Source organism: Acomys russatus, chromosome 25, assembly GCF_903995435.1.
Source record: "Acomys russatus chromosome 25, mAcoRus1.1, whole genome shotgun sequence".
In the NCBI taxonomy this organism is placed as follows: domain Eukaryota; kingdom Metazoa; phylum Chordata; class Mammalia; order Rodentia; family Muridae; genus Acomys; species Acomys russatus.
The window spans coordinates 27,539,816-27,559,011 of record NC_067161.1 but is presented as its reverse complement, the minus strand read 5'-3'; the positions used below and the strand labels follow the sequence as shown (position 1 = coordinate 27,559,011).

At 43.6% G+C, this 19,196-nt stretch overlaps 1 non-coding gene across 1 annotated transcript; it reads left to right on the top strand.

Moving 5' to 3' along the window:
* The first annotated feature begins 5,889 nt into the window (after nt 1–5,889).
* Nucleotides 5,890–6,035, top strand: LOC127208854 (small nucleolar RNA SNORA48). The gene has a single exon (XR_007833125.1). It is a non-coding gene; the product is annotated as a small nucleolar RNA SNORA48 (small nucleolar RNA).
* The last annotated feature ends 13,161 nt before the right edge of the window (nt 6,036–19,196 follow it).

The following is a 19,196-nucleotide window of genomic DNA, read 5'->3' as shown; positions in this document are numbered from 1 at the left end:
GAGAGAGAGAGAGAGAGAGAGAGAGAGAGAGAGAGAGAGAGAGAGAGAGAGAGAGAGAGAGAGAGAGAGAGAGAACGAGAATGAGTTGGGGCCAGGTGAGATCACTAAGTGACTAAGGGTGGTGGTTTGAAAAAGTATGGCCCCCATCGACTCATGAGTTAGAATGCTTGACCCATGGAAAGCGCCACATGATACCATCCCTAGAGTGAATTGCTGTAAAAAGCCCTTTAAAGATAGCACTCCCAGAAAGTGTGACAGGTCCTGTTTCTGCTCCACACTGTTGGAGGCATCATGATGTCCTATTTACCTGTGAAGACCCCACAGTGTCTGTTCCTGTGATTAGCAATTATTCAGGCCAACAATAAATGCTAAACGAAGTATTGGTCCTTAGTTTCTGCCTTGACTCTTATCTTTGATCATGTAATGATTCATTCAAGTCAGGAACATTTACCCCTCCAGACATTATTAATAGGCCTTTTACACTCAAGTGGTTGTTGACTTGGTTCCTCTTAGGCCTAATGCTTAGGTAGGTATTTCTTAGTTGGGCACATGAGGTTGGCCATATTTGCCAAGGTTTGTATGTCCTGGCTGGCCATGTGTCTTTGTAAATGGCATGGCTGTGGTTAAGAAGTGGGTGCATGCCATGCTGTGGTGATGCACACCTTTAATCTTAGCACTTGAGAGGCAGAGGCAGAGGCAGAGGCAGAGGCAGAGGCAGAGGCAGGTGGATCTCTATGAGTTTGAGGCCAGCCTGATCTACAGAGGGAGTTCCAGGATAGCCAGGGCTATACTAAGAAACCCTGCCTTGAAAAACAAAACAAACAAAAAAGTGGGTGTATGTGTGTGGTATGGTCAAATGTTATGTTGAGGGCATGCAGGGGACATAGCTGGCTGTTTGGGGATGCATGTTTGTTAAGACTCTCTAAAGGAACAGAATTGATAGAGTGAATATACATATATCTATCTATCTATCTATATATATATCACAGAGGGAGGAAGAGAGAGCAAGTGTGAGTGTGTATATTTGTGTGTGTGTGTGTGTGTGTGTGTGTGTGTGTGTGAGAGAGAGAGAGAGAGAGAGAGAGAGAGAGAGAGAGAGAGAGAGAGAGAGAGAGAGAGAGAGAGAGGAAATAGGATCATTCTATAGGTCTTATTCTGGGCATTACCTCATTCCTTAACAATATATCCCAGGGAAGCTTCTGTAATCTTTATTCTTTCTTTATGACTATTAATGCCTATTTTTACATAGCCAAGAATACTTTATATAATAATCTTGTATCGTTGTTTTTTCACTTTATATCATTAAAAATTCTTACCCCATTAAAAATTATTTGTGAAAAACTATTTTAATGACTGCAAAACATTCTGCTACAGGAGTAAACCACAATTTACATAGACACTGCCTAATTATGAGCATTTGGAATGGTTCAGAAAATCCTATTAATGGCTTCAATGAACATTATGCATAGCCTTTACTGTGTTTCTCTAGTTATAGAATCTTGAGTTCATTTCTATAAAAATTTATTGAAACCTCTTACAAACCCAGCATTGTTCTCCATTCTGCTGTGACACCAAGAGCAGATACAATGTGAATATTAATGTTTTAAATAAGCAGAACATGAACTGGGCTATATGCAAATGCTCTCCAGATGCGTCCATCTCCAGGTGGCTCCAGGCAGCAGGACAGACACTTCTTCCCATTATTTTCCTGTCTGACTTATTTCTTTACAAATGTTCTTTCCCCACCAATAGAGTGATGAAGAGTCTAGTTCAGAGAGAGAGGAAGCAAGCCATGTAGCCACCTTAGGCTCTGTGGAAGACTCCTCCACTTCTACTTACGGAAAAACGATGCCCTCTGGGAGGCTCAGAGGGCTTCACACAAAGGTGGGAAGCTAAGCTCAAGCTGATAATGAATGATCCTGCAGCATGGATTCTATGAACATACGTTCTGGGGAGCTTCACTGAATCTGGAGGAGGGGTGGATGAGACCAGGCTGGATGAGGATGGCTACTTAGTCTTCCCACTGCCTGTGCCTCAACACTACTGTCTCAGTTTGCATGAGTGGAGGCTCTGGATTCATGGATAAAGGTTCTGGAGCCAGAGGGTCCACCATTTCCTATATATATTACTTAACCCCTCTGGCTCTATTGTCTTTATACTTCAAATGGGGATAAGACTAAGATGGACTTTGCAAGATTAGTGAGAGAACTTCAAAGACCAGTTACTTGAGCCTGGGACACTATACATGTTTACCATTAGAGTTTGTAAACTAAGAAATGAAACACGGCACTGAAGATTTTCTTAACCGTAAATTCAACAGATGATAGAAAAGGCTCAAGAAGACTTAAATGCCTTTCAGGAGCAACTGGAATCCAGTAGCATTCTCCACAGTGTGTGGTCATGCATATTAGATGTTGGCATATATGCAACATATATATGTTACACACACACACACACACACACACACACACACACACACACACTAAATTCCTAAGATCAAGGACTGAACAAAGCCATAGAACTTCCCTTCATCTACGACATGCATTTATAATGGAGAATATACTAACTTAAAGGGAATTCCTACTTTTTAAGATTTTTTTTTTTTGAAACAGGGTTTCTCTATGTAGCTCTAGTTGTCCCAGAAGCCACTGTGTAAATCAAGCTGGTCTCAAACCCACAAAGATCTGCCTCTGCCTTCTGAGTGATGGGATTAGAGTATGTGCCACTATAATAAAAACACACATATTTTCAATTATGTGTATATGTGTATGTGTTGCTATTATAGGAGTATGCACACATGAGTGTAGGTGCATGGTGAGTCCAGAAGAGGGCGTCAAAACCCCTGGTGCTGAAATTACAGATGGTTGTGAGCCATCCAACATGGATGCCGAGAAGCACATTCTGGCCCTCTGTATGAGCTCTTAACCACTGAGGCATCTCTTTAACCCCCTTCTGTTCTTCCTTCTCACTCTGCTAAGACAGAGTAGGCATGCCAGCCTGTCTGGAAGGCATTACAGGCAGATGGAATCACATTAGCAAAGCATGCAGCCAGGAGTATACTGTGCGCTTGTACAATAACAAACGGCTCACTCGTGACTATGCTAGAAGCCACAATCTAGCATAAAAAAAGACAGCTCTCTAAGGGTGGGATTTGTGGGCCTTTAGGTCCACTAAGAGTAGTAGTACCTAACTAATAACTGTAAGAAGAGAAACAACTTCTATATTCCTTCTAAATGTATCCAGCCACAGAGGTCCTGATACATTAATAGTGAGTGACTTCAATCCCAGCTCTCATCTTTAGGTATAGAAAAATCTCCCAACAAAGAAAATTCTAAGATCAGATGAATTTGCTTCCAAATTCTACTAAATCTTTAGGAAGCGATCCCCAAACTGTTCTAACACACACACACACACACACACACACACACACACACACACATACACACACACATACACACACACACATACACACACACACATACACACACACACATACACACACATATACACACATACACACACACACATACACACACACACACACACACACACAAAAGGGAAGGTGCACTACGAAGTCATTTTACAAACCCAGTGTTACTATAGCAACAGGGTTTCTCTATGCAGCTCTGGCTGTCTTGGAATTCACCCTGTAGACCAGGCTGGTCTTGAACTCAGAGGTCCATCTTCCGCTGCTTCCCAAGTTCTGAGATTAAAGGCATGTACCACCACTACCTGGGTAAATGTAATTTTTTTTCAATCAAATACTTCCAAGGTGAATTCAAGAATGCACTAAGAAGATTATACTCCATGACCAATTTGGTTTCATCCCAAGGATGCAAGGTTGGTTCAACACATGTCAATCAGCAAATATAGTCAGACACAGAAATAATGATGGAAATCACATGATAATCTCCATGGTGTCAGAAATAGTCCTTCACAAAGTCTGACATCATGTCTGAAGAAATTAGGAACTGAAAAAAAACACAAGCTAATAAAGCCTGTACATGATGTCTCTAGCCAATATCATACTAAATGGTACAAAACTGAAATCATTTCATCCAATATCAGGAATGAGATAAGGGCATCCACTCTCACATGCTTGAAGTCTTGAGTAGATTAGTAATAAAGAGAAATAAATAAAAGGAATACAAATAGTAAATGAGGTCATCAAAGTGTCCCTATTTGTTGATGACATGACCCTGTACTTCAAACACCCTGAAGACTCCACCAGAAAAAAAAACTTAGACCCAATACACACACTTGGCAAGAAATAACAAGATGCAAAATCAACAATACAAACATTGGCAGCCTTTCTATATACCACCAGTGAACTTGTTGAGAAAGAAATTGTGTGAGTATCCAAAAGAAAGAATCGTAACTATGAACAAACCTTACCTAGAAGATGAAAGACAGATGAAAGACCCTTGAAATGAACATTTTAAGACAGTTTAAAAGCAGAAATTGAGGACACCAGAAGACAGAAAGACCTCTCATGCTCATGACTTGGCAGTTAGTATTGTAAAAATGGTTTATATCTCCAAAGCCATCTAAAATTTCAGTGCAATCCCCATTCAAATTCCAATGACATTTTTCATGAAACTAGTAAAAATTCTAAAATTCAAATGGCAGCACAAAATACATAACCAAAGCAATCCTAAGCAGGGAGGATAATATTAGAGGAATCACAATACTTGGGCGCACATTAAATACAGAGCCATGATAACAAAAACTCATATGGTATTAGCACGAAACAAGCATGCAGAAGAATAGAATAGAATGGAATAGAATAGAGTAGAATGTAGAATAAAAAGAGAATCCAGAATAAGCACAGACAGTTACAGCCATTTAATTTACAATAAAGGTGTTAAAAAATATTCATTGGAGGAACGACAGATTCTTGTACAAATGGTATAAGGAAATGTGATATCCTCATGCAGAAAAATGATAGTAGATCCATTTCTCCCACTCTGTACACACACACACACACACACACACACACACACACACACACACACACACACACACAGAGTTCCAAATATATCAAATACTTTGATGTAGGGCATGAAACAGGTAAGGGATAGTGCTTAAAGGTACACACATAGGTGAGGGCTTTCTGAAAAGGCCTCCAAAAATAAAGGAAATTATCCCGAGAATTGGCAATGTGATGGCAGAGAATTAAAAAGCCTCCATACAGCAAACAAAACCATCTGCAGAGTGAACAGTAAGCTTTTAGACGGAGCATGGGGGTGGCAATATTTTTGTCAAATATACATTAGATGGAGGATTAGTGTCTAGAATACAAAAGAAGCTAGAAAACTAAGAAGAAGAAATAAACCAAATCATCTGATGAATGAATGAGCAGATGAACTGAGCAGCTGATTCTGAGAAGCCAGCCCACGTGCCTCAGCATGCATCTGAAAATATGTCCAGCATCTTCAGTCACTGGGAAAATTTACATTAAAATTATTTTTGAGACTCTGTATTACTTTATCATTACTGTGACAGAATACTTAAGCAACTGACGGAGGAAAAAAAAAGAAAAGGCTTGTTTTGGGTCCTGGTCTGAGGCTAAGGCTCCCCTCAACGAGGAAGTCATCGCAGCAGGAGCCTGAGACAGCTGCTCATGTTGCACCCACAATGAGGGAGGGAGCTGGCTTTAGCTGGCTTTCTTTTTTCTCCACCCCCTTCAGTCTAGAGCTCCCACTCATGTAAGGCTACTGCCCATGCTTAAAGGACAGAGTGTGTCTTTCTGTCTCTAGAAATGTCACAGACATGCCCAGAGGTGTTTCTCCTGGGTAATTCCAGATCCTGACCCATTGACAGTTGGGATTAACCATCAGAGATTTCATCTCACCCCAAGAAGAATGGCTGGTATCAGGAAAACAACCACGCCCCGGTGATGGGCAAAGACACATCTTGTTGGTGGTAGTGTTTGTTCTTAAATCAGTTAGGAGCAGAGCAGATGGCAGTCCTTTGTTCACCCTAGCTTGGTGCCTGGCTTGGGGTCCAAAGTGTTTTATGCCTTGGACACATAAAAATCAAATCAAATCAAATCAAATCCGGGCAGCACAGCAAAGGAGTAGCCTCTTGTGAGTGGCCATCCTTGCCACCTGGGCCCATGGTGAGGTCCCAGCCTGAGGTGCCACTGAGGGTCATGTCTGAATCGTGGTCACACACTGGCAGGGGTCAGTGTCTATGTCTGTGCCTCGTATTACCACTAAGAACATGGGCACATCCCTGGTAGGAGCAGCCACAGGGGACCATGTGGATGTTCAAGGGCTGTGCAGAACTGGCCCCATTCCTCATTGGCTGTGATGTTCCGGAGAGGTATCCCTACCTCTCACCCATGATAGCACTCAGTAGAGTGGGCCCTCTACCTAACCTTAGTCAACAAGCAGAGCTGGCCCTGGTGGCTGGGATATGGGTGAGCTGTCCCAAAGGGCACATGAGTGTAGGAGAGGTCACCCCACTAATTGTCTGCTATGGGGTGGCCTGGGTACGGAGAACAGACTGGGGAGCCCCTTACTCTTTCCACTCAGGAGAGCTGGCCCTAAGGGTACGAGAGGGGGACAGCTAGGCCTGCCCCCTCACAGGCTGTAGCACTTGGGAGAATGGGCCTTGCATCATGACTGGTCAGCACAGTGGAGCTAGCCCTGGAGGCAAGGGTGTCCGGTGAGCCAGGCTGAGGGCATGAGAGAGCAAGAGAGTTGACCCTGCCTCCTGGGTGGCCTTGCTGAGCAGTGCTGGAGAGCTCACCCTGCTGGTGCAGATAGGCCGAAGCTTCATGATCTCCATGACATAGTCCTGGTGGGGAACCAAGACTGATGGTGTCATAGAAAGCCAGAGATCTCAAACCAGACCAATAACTCATTGCAATGGCATTTGCAAGTGATGGTATGTGCACAGAGGGACTGTGGGACACACTGTGACATACTACAGCTTCCAAGATGAGATGTTTTCTATGCCTGTTGTTACTGTTGTTGTTCTTGTTGTTGTTGTGTGTGTGTGTGTGTGTTCCATTTTGTTGAGGTTACAAGGGCAAAGGGGGGCTATCGGGGGCAGGGAGATGAGCAGGACTGCGGTGCATGATGTGAAACTCAAAGAACCAATAAAGTTTTTTCAAAAAAGAAAACAAGCTACAGCAAATGCCCACAAGGATGTAAGGTAAAGGGAACACTTAGGCACTGTGGGAAATGTAGACTGCTATAACCACAAAGGGAGTCAGTGTGGAAGTTCCTCACGAAGCTGACAACAGAACAACCGTATCAGACAGTCATAGCACGACTGCAAGTGAACATAACCACATACCACAGCCATATTTATTCATACTACCTAGGAAACTGAACCAGCCTAAATGTCCACCAATAGACAGATGGATGAAGGAAATTTGGGACAGATTCACAGTGGAATTCAGCTTTTAAAAAAAGTAAAATAAATCAGACCCATAAAGACAAACACCAAGTTTTCTCTTACATAAGGAATCAGTGTGTGTGTGTGTGTGTGTGTGTGTGTGTGTGTGTGTGTGTGTGTGTGTGTGTGTAGGGGGGGCAGAGGAAATAAGTTCTGGGAAGAGGTGGTAATGGCACACACATGACCTGAAAGCAGGAAGAAGGGCTACTTGAGTAGAGGACAGAGACCAGGAGGAAGTCAGGGGAGGGATCATGGAGGAGGGACACACATTTTAAAAATTAAATTACTATATTGGGAGACGTTGAAGTTTAGTTTACTGGCACTTATAAAACTAAATTAACACGAATCAAGCAGCAAAAAAATGATCAAGTTAGCATGCAGAGTGATGGGTTTTATGATGATGTTTCCACGTCTGTATGTCATTATGGTTTGTTCTTACGCCAGGTGATGTAAAAATATGGTTGTTGTTAAGAATCCAGTTCAGAACCATGCATGGTGGCGAACACTTTTAATCACAGCACTCAGGAGGCAGAGGCAGACAGATCTCTGTGAGTTTGAGGCTAGACTGGTCTGTATAGTGGATTCCAGGACAGGCAGTTGCGTAGTGAGACCCTGTCGTCGTCGTCATCGTCGTCGTCGTCGTCGTCATTGTTGCCATCACCACCACCCTCTTCCTCTTCTTCCTCCTCATCCAGATGAGAAGTGTTGAAAGACAGAAGAGTCAGGAGTAAAAAGGAAACCATCAGGAGACACACTGCAGAGACAGAAGCTGTGGGAATTCACGATGTAAGTGGGGAAACAGAACTTACAGTTGTTCCAACGGCATGTCAGGAATACAGGCGCTCAGAGCGTAGCACAGCTAAGCGTTACTGTTTGGCAGGCATCCTCTGCAGGATGGAAACAGAATGTTCTGGTGATGGGAAGAAGGGGAGAAATCTAGGGATCCTAGGTGGATCAAGAAACACCCAAAGCAGAGAAAACATGTTGGAACCAGAGATAGGTCAGATGTCATAATCTTCATCCATCTGGCTGTTCTGTCAGGATGCTCGCTCCCTCCTTTTCAATGCAGCTTCTTTCTTCCACTTCCTCCATGTTTCCTCTGTCTCTAAGCAAGTTCCTCTGTGCCAGCAAATGCCCAGGGTAGATGACCACACAGTGTCCTAATTATGTTCCTCTACCTGTGTCCTCTAGACTGAGACTGCTCATTGCATTATTTCTTCAGTGTCCTCACCTTGCAGTGTCTGGCACACAGCTCAGCCTTCAACAGGACCCCTATGGTACAGGATCTTTATTATCTGAGGGCCCATGATGGTCACAGCAGTGGCACTAGCCTCTCACAGACTGTTGTGCTAATGTCCCCTAACCTGTTGGAACTGATAAAAGATGAGTAGTCTGACGAATTTAATCAAGATACTCATATGCTGTCCGCTGCATTCTAAACGCACTGTAAACCCACCTGCTCTTTTCTCCTCTTTCATTTTGTTTAGCTCTATCCCTTAAGTTAAGGTGACAATAAGAAAAAAAAGTTAAAGTTTTTTCCTCTCGAAGACCAAGGAAAATAGCAACAAAGAAACCGAAGATCAAACTCCAACCCAAAAGCTGATGACACGCAACATGTTTTTCTATTTTAATTATTCTTTGCCTCTAAACCTGTTAGCGATCTGAATGGATTGTGAAGCGTGTGGCAGGGTTTCTGAGATTTAATTTGGGCTTTAACAAACAGTGAAAGCAAATGAGGTATTTATCCCGAAGTAATTTCTCAACTGGCATTATCGCTCTTCGTGTGCTGACAAGGAAAAGAGGGGCCCCACACAAAGAAAGGAGGTACCAAATCCAAAGTCACACACAGAATTTGAAGAAGACACCAAACAGAATCAAATTCCTGATTCCCAGAACTTGGCTCATGGTAGCAACGTCACCTCGTGCTTATTTATTTGTTTGTGTGTCCATGTATGTACAAGTATATGCACGTGTGCATATACAAAGGCCAGAGGACAAGTTGGAGTAACAACCTAGGAAATACCAGCCACCTCCTTTTGACACAAGGTCTCTCATCTGTTGAGAGCTGACCAGTTAGGCTAGGCTGGCTATGGAGTAACCTCTGGGATCTCTCTCTCTCTCTCTCTCTCTCTCCCTCCCTCCCTCCCTCCCTCCCTCCCCGCCCCCCCCCCCCAACCCAAGTGCTGAGATTACAAGTCATACCACTACACCTGGCATTTTTTTTTTTAAATATATAGGTTCTGGGGAATCGAACTCAGGTCCTCATGCTCAGTGGCAAGTACTTTACTCACTGAACCATCTTCCCAGCCCAAACACACCCATTACAGATGCAGATTTCTGAGCTGAGCTGCAGCCCGGACATGCTGAAGCAGCTTCTCTGGGGGCGGTCTAAGGGGCCTCTCAGCTAATTCCTGCAGATGCCCCTCTAAGTGCCACTGGCCCCGTGGTTCTTAGGCTGTGCTGCAGTAACCCTTTCAAATGGTTCTACTCTATTTGGCCTAATCACACCAGCATTGGGTGAGAGTCTACAGCAAGGCAGAGAGCCTGCCCCGTAGGAAGCCCCTTGGCTCTCGGCTACATTCCACTGTACCCAGCAGGCCCGGAGGATTCCGACCCGACTCTGGAAGACTATGATGGAACAGCTCCCTACTCCAAATTCCTCCTATTAGTTCATTGTTTTGGGTTTGATTTTTTTTTTGGTCCTCTGTACAATTAATTAGCTAATAATTTTTGCTTCTGATCCATTCCTCATTAAAAAGCTGAATCCCCAAGTTGGAACTGTTGGAACAAAGGTAGGAGAATTTATGTCTTAATTTTGGTTCATTATGGCAGGATGCCTCCTGCTCCCATCACTATCTCTTCTTGGCCCCCCCCCCCTCCAAACTCTGACGGCTCTGTGACCCTAAATGCCTCCCGCTCGCAGCCACTGTGGAGACACTGTCTCTGCCCTTTATCTTCTCCTGCCTCATTAAGAGAAATGAACCTGAGTCTGAGAAAGACGACGCAAGGGAAATAAAAATGGAATCCCTTGGTGCCACCTATAATGAATTGTTATGAAAACCATGAAAATATCTGTCTGCGGATATTGTCCTCTGATTTGAAGTCAGTGTTGTAAGCGGTAATTTTTGTCATTAAAGCTGTTAATCTGCTCAGCACTCCTCGTAAGTTTTTATGAAGAAAAACAGCCCTACTGCCTCGCCGCTCATTGTGGGGTACTTTGGAGGCCGACTCGCATGCAGAGCACTGTGGAATAATTAGCTTTAATTATGGTTGATTCTCTTGTCTACTGAAAGTGGAAGGACTTCAAGCTGTTAAGGCTCAGGCTGGGGCCTGCTCTGTTGTGGGGCAGTAAGAGGAAGAGATGCCTGTAACGTCAACTCTGAGCCTCTGACCTCCGGCCAAATAAGACCACCGGTACCATGCACTCGCCAGCACAGCACTATTAGCAGCAGCCCAGCTAAGGAAGCTGGGCTTGAACCATCACCTTCTCACAACATGGAGATGAACACTCACTCCAGATACGCTCGCCACACAACATGCACATCCCTGCAACATCTCTACTCAGTAGCTACTTGTCATAATCACATTCAAGCTCTACAATCCTGCACCATCCATGAGTCACATATTATGCTGGCTACTTTTTTTTTTGTTTTTTGTCAACTGGATTTAAGCTAGAGTCATCTGGGTCAAGAAACTTCAGTTGAGAAAGTGCCTCCATCAGATCGCCTGTAAGAAAGTCTATAGGGCATTTTTAAAAACCACTGATTGATGTGGGAGGGCCTAGCCCATTGTGAGTGCCGGTATCCCTTAACAAGTCCTGGGTTGTGTGTGTGTGTGTGTGTGTGTGTGTGTGTGTGTGTGTGTGTGTGTGTGTGTGTGTGTGTTTAAAGCAAGTTGAGTAAGTCACAAAGAGCAAGCTCGTAAGCAGGACTCCTCCATAATCCCTGCTGAGTTCCCACTGCCATGGACTATGGGGCAAAATAAACCTTTTCCTCTTCAAGCTGTTTTTGGTCAGTATTTTAGTTTGTTTCCTATTACTGTGATAAAGCAAACATATATATATATATACATATATATATATATATATATATATATATATACACACACACACACATATGGTTATATATATATATATAATCACAGCATATATACCAAGTAATGATAAGGAATGCAGCAGATAAGATATATTTGATGGCAGCTGGGCACTGTGGTGCACGCCTGTAATCACAGCACTCAGGGAGGCAGACGCAGGTGGATCGCTATGAGTTTGCGGCCAGCCTGGTCTATAGAGTGAGTTCCAGGGCAGCCAGAGCCATGCAGAGAAACCCTGTCTTAGAAAGAAAGAAAGAAAAAAAAAAAGATGTATGTGATGGCTAATTTTGGTTGCCCATGTGACTGCATCTGGAATCAACTAAAACACAAGATGATTGGTGCTCCTGTGGAGGATTTTCTTGATCATAATATCTAACAGAGTTAAGACCAACCCTACATGTGGGCCACAACTTCTTATGACAGCCCAGAGAAAAAGACAATGTTGCTTTTTGCCTGCTTGCCTCACTCTTGCTGGCATTTCATCTACTCTCTTGCAACAGCATACTCCACTGATATTAGGACTGACATTTATAAAGGACAGCATTTAGTTGGGGTTGCCTTACAGTTCAGAGACTTAGTCCATTATCAGCATGGTGGGAAGCATTCAGTTATACAGGCAGACATACTGATGGAAAGGTAGCTGAGAGTTCTACATCTGGATTGGCAGGTAGCAAGAACAGAGAGCCCCTGGGCCTGGCTTGAGCACTTGAAACCTCAAAGCCCAGCCCTAGTGACACACTTTCTCCAGCAAGACCACACCTCCCAATAGTGCCACTCCCTATGAACCTAAGTGGGCCATTTTTATTCAAATTACCACAGGGTTCCAATGTAGAATTAAGACCAGCCACTCTCCATGAATCCTCCAGGCCTTCAGTGCCTAAATAGTGCTGGGACATCTGGCATCTTGGGCTTAACAATTACAATTGCTTCAATGTAAGATCACCATTGATGGAGTACTTGGACCATATTCTCTCTCTCTCTCTTTGTGTGTGTGTGTGTGTGTGTGTGTGTGTGTGTGTGTAACCACATGTAGTTGTTTTCTGGAAGCTCACACAATAATTGTTTCTCTGGTATAGAGCAAAGGAATATTTTTATTTTTATAATAAGAACTTTATATTTCAGATCTTAATGTGTCCTTATATTTTCTTCTCTGTAACAACAGTTTCTATTTTTATAACGATTTGTCTGTCTGTATCTACTCACTTATCCTCTTAAAGCCTACCTATCTATATACCACTTACCTACCTATTTATGTGTCTACCTAAAATATATCATTTATCCATAATGCGAATCTGAGAGAGTTTGTGGGTAATAATGCTTCTTGTATTTTGAGTTTCTAAGTGTTTTACAATATGTATAGCTTACTTTTATGATTTTAACAAATCAAACAAGATTTGGAAGGGGCTGAAAACCTGGAACACAGCCAGGGACGGGAAGATAAGAGTCTCTGCCTTGATCTCATTGACATCTCCAGGATCCTGCCTATGTTTTGTTAGAGGTTTGATTCCTCAGAGTGACCTCGTCCTGAGACTACCATGATGACTATGCCTGCCTAGCTTCTCTCTCCATATCACCCTGCTGACTAACTTTCATTGCATTCTATTTATCAGTGCATCTGTCTATTTAGTATTTGTTCATAAGATTTATTTTTATTTTTAATTATGAGTATGTGTGTGTGTACATATAAGTGCAGGTACACATGGAGGCCAGAAGAGGGCGATATATTCCCCCATGGAGCTGCAGTTACAGATAGTTGTGTGCTATCTGATGAGGTTTCTGGGAACCAAACTTGGGTCCTTTGCAAGAGCAGTATGTGCTCTTAACTGCTGAGCCATTGTCCCAGCCCCTCTTGTTCACTATTTGTTTCTTCCCCTGGGCTGGATTTGATTAAGGATCACCTCTGCTAGTTCACCATATTGAAGAACCTGTTGCTGAGCAGTGCCCTAATAAAAACTTTTTGTTACTAAATAAACAATTCACCATTTATGACTCTTGGTTTCCAGGATTGGTGGCAAAATTCTGAACATAAGAGAAGGAATTGGCATGGCGGCCTTATACATGATGGCTACATATGCTTCTGTAGTGGCAGCAAGTGTAGTGAGAGACTGAGAGTGGGCTGTGTATTAAAAAACGGGCGAAGATGTATTAGGACAGCTATGAGATTCTGGAAAGGAGGCATTCTCATTGCTGTGGTGGCAGTTGTCAGCCTGTTCGATGTGTGGTGAGGGCTCCCCTTTTGTCATATTTGCTGGAAAGCTGGGTGGAAATGGATTACCAGCTATTGTTCTTAACCCTGGTAGAAGCACATGCCTTCCTTGTAGAGAAATCTATGGCGTTCAAGCTGAGAAATTGAAATGACAGTGAGGAATTTGAATAGCTGTTTGTTTTTCTGATATGGCTGAACTAAGACCTGGCTGTGTGTCTTTTATAATCATGGCAGCTCATTTTGTTATCTGTGGACTGAAGGCAGAAGATGGGACACACTCTGTTATAATTTGGGTATGAAGTGTCTCTCTGAAAGCCTCATATGTTCAAAGCTTGGTTCTTAGCTTACTGATGCAGTGAGTGGCCACAGGCCATGGTCTCTAGCTATATCAGCCTTTAAATGAGTTTATAGCTCAGTATGATATTATGGGGGTATTTGCAGGAAGCAGGTAACTGGAAGATGGGACTCAGAAGGAAATACCTTGTCCCCAGGTCTCTCTCTCTCTCTCTCTCTCTCCATTTCTTTTCTTCCTGGGTGTCATAAGATGAGTAGTTTCTCCATGCCACATGCTTTTGCCATAATGTTTCTATTTTTGTCAGGCCTGGAACGATGGAGCCAATGGGCCACAGATAGAAGCCTCAGAGCGTGAACTTGAACAAATCTATCTTCCCTTGTACTCTTCCTCTCAGATGTTTGTCACAGTGACAAAAAGTGACCAACTGTGTCTGAGGAGCCTCAGTGAGTGGTGCTGGATGGCCATGTGAGATGGGGGCCTGCCTAGGAAACCCCTCGGATGTCATTTCTAGTCCCTGTCAATGGATGCCCAACTTAAGGGATGGCAGGGTATGAGTGAAAGCGTACTATGGGAGGAGAAAAGTCTGTCTTGACAGATTTCTACAGGAAAAGAGTCTCGTTCTTCAAGGACACCAATCAAAGAGTTTCCTGAAAGGGATATGTTTATCCACACAGGTCAGTTCTAGCTCTCTCATTTCCTCTGTGGGATGCCTTTGGCAAGTTTCTCAGCCTTGGATTTCTGTTATATGTCCAATGAGAAGATGGTAATAATGCCACAGTGATAAACATTCTTTATGGAACCAATAAGAGGATGACTCAGAAATAATACCCAGAATGCTGCCCGCCTCTTAGTCACCACATGCCAGAGTCTTGGTAACTGAATGTAGCAACCCACGTGCAGAGCTGGCATTGGTTCTCCATACTGAGAAGGTGTTTAGGGAGCGGCTCTCATGCCAGTGTGCTTCCCACGACACAGAGCAAGGCATCTCTGATTGCCCTTTACAGGCTGGAATGAAATAAAAGCCTGGATCCCAAGGAAGTACATGTCATCACCACCACCATCTTAACCCTGTGTCTCCTCTAGGCTTCTAGGCCTTCTGAGGTTGGCTTACGGCTCCTCAGTGGGTGCTGAGGCTCAGCTGTGTCACTGGTCTGGACAGGTGGCAGTGGCAGGATGGAAACAGAGACCTTTCTGGCACCAGAGCCCTTGAGGTTTGCTTAGCACTAGGCTGTGCAGTCTTCTCTGACTACTGATTGTGCCTCTTCTGAGCTGTACCCAAAGGCTGCTGCTGTAATCCTTCCCTCTCTGTAGCCACTCATGGGTTCCAGGGGCTGGGACCTCCTGCATTCCATGGGTTTCCTGCAGCCTACCTTCTATCTCTCTTAGTTTTAGCTGTGGGTCACATGCTGGGTCTTGAACCCTACCACTCCGCAACCCCCTTCTCATGGTTCCAGAGGAGAGAAGACGAATCTGAGTATAGGCCAGCTGTTCACAGAGCGTGGGAAAATTATCAACAAAAGACACAAAAATGTTTTTCTCCTTCAAGAACTGTTTAGTCAGGGCTGCATTTTCCGACATGTAGAGCACATTTTTTTTTTTTTTCTTTTTGGTTAATCTGTTCTTGGTGGCAGCATTGGAGAGAGGCGACAGTGCTGCGTTATCTACACCAAACAATTGATCAAACAAAACCAGGGGATCTGAGATAGTCTCTCACAAAGCAAAGTCAACACTGGTCTCTCTGTCACGGGTCCCACACACCAACTTTCCCTTTGATAGGTAGGAGAGGTTATCTTAATGTGCTCTGGGCCAGCACGCACCTCGTTGGTTCCCAAGTCTGCCCTGTCCCTGCTGACCTGCAGGGCTCTGGGCAGTTTGGGATGGTAAGAATGAAGTGAATGTCAGGGGCAGGCAGAGTGAGAATGCACACAAGCGAGAGAGTCCAGCTCTCTCTCTCTCTCTCTCTCTCTCTCTCTCTCTCTCTCTCTCTCTCTCTGTTTGGGAGATGATGGGCTTGGCCTCTGTGGAAGCACAGAAGTCAGAGGCCTCATCCACTCTTGAAGCTCCATCTTGAGAACTGTTGGATGCCATTCTGCTCTGAACAGGAGAGGTGCTGACTGGCAGTGAGCGTTCTCTGAGCACTCTCCAAATGCTAGGTGGGCAACTAAATGCCAACATAACTTGCCTCATTTAGTCTTCCTGGCCAGTAATTAGGGGCCTTTGTTATCCTTTTGTGACACACACACATATAAACATGTATATATACACACATACATAACACACACACAGACCATACACACACACACACACACACATATAAACATGTTTATATACATACATAACACACACACACACGCACACACACACACACACACACACACACACACACACACACACACGTCACAAAGAAGTTCAAAATGGCCTTCGCTTCTCCCCGTTAGTCTTCTGTGTGAGTGAATGAACTTACCTGTCAGGAGAATAATTGAGATGAGATATTTTGGTTTTGTCCAGATCTCTCAAAAACAAAACAAAACAAAATAAACAACCCTTATTTTTGTTCTGAGTATCAAGTCATCACAGATCCCTTGCAGAAAATTAGGAAAATATAACAAGATAAAATGGAAATGGTAGGGATCTATACTCTCACCAACAAAGATTTAACATTTGGTTATGTTTTATCACTAAGATCATAGCCTTTAGCATACTTGGAAGGGCACAGTTTAATAATCATCATCATCATCATCATCATCATCATCATCATCATCATCATCATCCCACATGTGTATGTATATAGCACATATATTACATTCAACTTAAAATCGTATTATCAATGCTTTTAATTCTAGCATATATTTTAGAAATCTTAAAAGAATGTAAATCTAGCTGGGTGTGGTGGCACAAGCTTGCTTTTAATCCTAGCACTCAGGATGCAGAGGCAACTGGATCTCTTAGTTTGAGGCCAGCCTGGTCTACAGAGGTAGTTCCAGAGATGTCCAGGAGCTGGAGTTACCTGTGAGCCTCCGGACTTAGGCCCTCTGAAAGGGTGGCATGCACTTTCCACTAGCCTCTCTAGCCTGCATCCTAATGGTCTGTGTTGGAAAGCCTGCCGAGGCCTCCTAGAGTTCTTTGGTGTGGTGATTAGCCCAGGATAGATCCTGCTGGAGCAGGTGTGAGGGTTCCAGTGCGCGAAGCATTTGCTTGGCATGTGTGCAAGAACTGCTCTGGTGCAGATCTCATTGCTAGCAAAAAGGATGTTGGGGAAAGCGGTGGTTGATGTGCTCAAAGAGTTATTTGATTAGCAATTTTATTTTTAGTCAAGGTCATATAAAGTTTAGTCATATAATGATAATACTTAAACTATTATGGTCTTAAGGTTTTTTTACATGATTTTTCTTTTTTAATTATCGTGTATCCTTCTAGATAAGTTTCAGGAATATTTTTATTTGTACAGACAAGGAGATTGAAGCTTAGAAAAGCCAATGGACTTAATGAAGTCTAAAGCTTAGTAATGATATTTGTCTTTCTGATACAGAAATGGTTTTTTCACTTAGTCTGCTATGCTTCCAGTTCATGTCAACATAAATATTATATATAATGTGAGAATACTGATACCCTATGAGCATATACAGGGGGAGAAGGTCCCCCTCAGTCACAGTCATAGGGGAAGGGAGTAAGGGGAAAATGGGAGGAAGGGAGGAATGAGAGGATACAAGGGATGGGATAACAATTGAGATGTAATATGAATAAATTAAAAAACATATTAAAAAAATAAAACATCAAAGAGAAAAAAAGTAAGAATACACTGATTTACAGATAGAGAACTATCTTAAACCATATGAGTTTGAGCATATTAGTCGATGCTTATTTGATTTGTGAATTTATGCTACATTTTTAGCATGGGCTTATTCCCTCTTGCCTCACTTCATTCAAAATTACAAGGCTGCCCCGGGACACTCTTGCTTTCTGCCCTGTTCTCATAGTCAAGAGTGAAGGCCTGAAGAGATGACGCAGTGGGTAAAGAGTTTGCAGTACAAGTGCTCAGACCCGTGTTTGAACTCCCAGGAGTCATAGTGAATGTGCTGATGTGTGTCTGTAGTTGCAGAGAGCCCTTGGTGAGACGGGAAGCAGAGACAGGAGGTTGAGGGCCAGTGCGTCTGGGCAATGCAGGGGTGCCCAACAAAACAACTCTGTCTCAAACAAGGTAGCATGTGAGGACTGAGACCCATGATTGTCTTCTCAATTTTGCATGCATGCCAGGGCATCTGTGCATGCTTTGTGCATACACAACCCCCCACCCCCCGCCTCCAATCAGAGTAAGTATGGCAGAGGTTTTCTTGGCTATTGTCCTTTTTGTAAGCTAGCACTGGTTGCAGGTTCCTTGAAGTCAGATGTATCTTTGCTTAGAAGTTTTGAAGCTTCTGGTGTGCTCTGTAACAGACTGACCTGTGCTGACACTTGATGTCTCCGTTATTTGGTTTGTCGCCTCTAAACTCCTGTCTCCATTTACTGGGCAGTGGGCTTTCGAGTATGCTGACGTCACAGAGCGGATGGGGGAAAGGTGGCACGGGATACAGATAGCTCATTTGGAGGCCGTTTCTGAGCTTGGAACCATGTTCCTCTGAGCTGCTGGCTCTGTCTCCCCAGGAGCTCTCCTAATTTGCTTATTAAAATAAATTTGCTCACCCTGCATAAGATGGCAGTTCAATCACACTGTTTTTAGGCTGTGTCTATTAGGTGACTCGGAGGCTGGATTGTAGCATAATAAAACCAATTAAAAGGAAAAACACTGCAAAAATCCAAGGCACATCCTCTACCCTCCAAATGGGGTTCATGGCCCTCTGAGGACTTAAAAATCCCTCTCCTATACTCAAGGTTGCTCTTTGGAGCTAATTGTGTGCTTTTTATAGTTGTTACTGACCTCATGATCACACAGAGAGAAGGTGGGATGGGGTTAGGGGAGACTAGTTTCTAAGACATAGGTCCAAGTCACAGAGGATCCAAAAGTACACCCTAAAACAGCTACAGGGATCTGGGGAAAGGGGAGTGCCTCTCAGGGAGATTCACAGTTGCCATGGTGAAGAGCTCATCTCCCTTTACTTGGGCAGGTAGACATGGCCCCTCTCCTGGGCCAGAGGACGGCAAGTGAGTGTGGCACAGAAGCACGTATTGGTGAGCTGGTGAATACTGACCCTAGCC